This window comes from Tinamus guttatus, unplaced genomic scaffold, assembly GCF_059628265.1.
Source record: "Tinamus guttatus ecotype Peru unplaced genomic scaffold, ASM5962826v1 Tinamus_guttatus_pri_ptg000497l, whole genome shotgun sequence".
Classification (NCBI taxonomy): domain Eukaryota; kingdom Metazoa; phylum Chordata; class Aves; order Tinamiformes; family Tinamidae; genus Tinamus; species Tinamus guttatus.
This window is the reverse complement of record NW_028289031.1, coordinates 5159208-5159729: the sequence shown is the minus strand read 5'-3', so window position 1 is coordinate 5159729 and position 522 is coordinate 5159208.

Genomic DNA, 522 nt, shown 5'->3' with positions numbered 1-522 from the left:
CAAATTGACTTTTGAACTTGTAATTTGCAAACCACAAGTACCATAAGCTTTGTTGTTCCTACTGATTTGCATCAAAAAGACTCAAAAGCGGCACTTATTGGCATAATACAATCTACTTTGAAGGCAATGTAATGCTCTAAAAAAGAGGAGAGAAAAAAAGGAACGTAAGCATGTAGAAAGTATAGTTGCATAAATTATGTTCCCCACAAGTGAAAGAGGTCATTTTGTAAATCAAGGTAAGAGTCCAAAAGGTACACAACCTTATAGCTAGCAGATTATACTGCAACGTACATTCAAAATCTGAATCAAAGAACTGTAACAATGGTTCAGAATACTCAATGTACCAAGCCAGGACTAAAGTTGCTTAAAAAGCCATCAATGCACTACAGAATAATTTAGTAAACTGTTCCATTTCAGAAGTGATCTTCATTTTGTTTTTAGCACAGTTAACTAGAAGTCAACACCAGCTAGTAACTTGCCAAATAAGAATTTACAGGTTAATAAAAAAATAAAACTAGACTA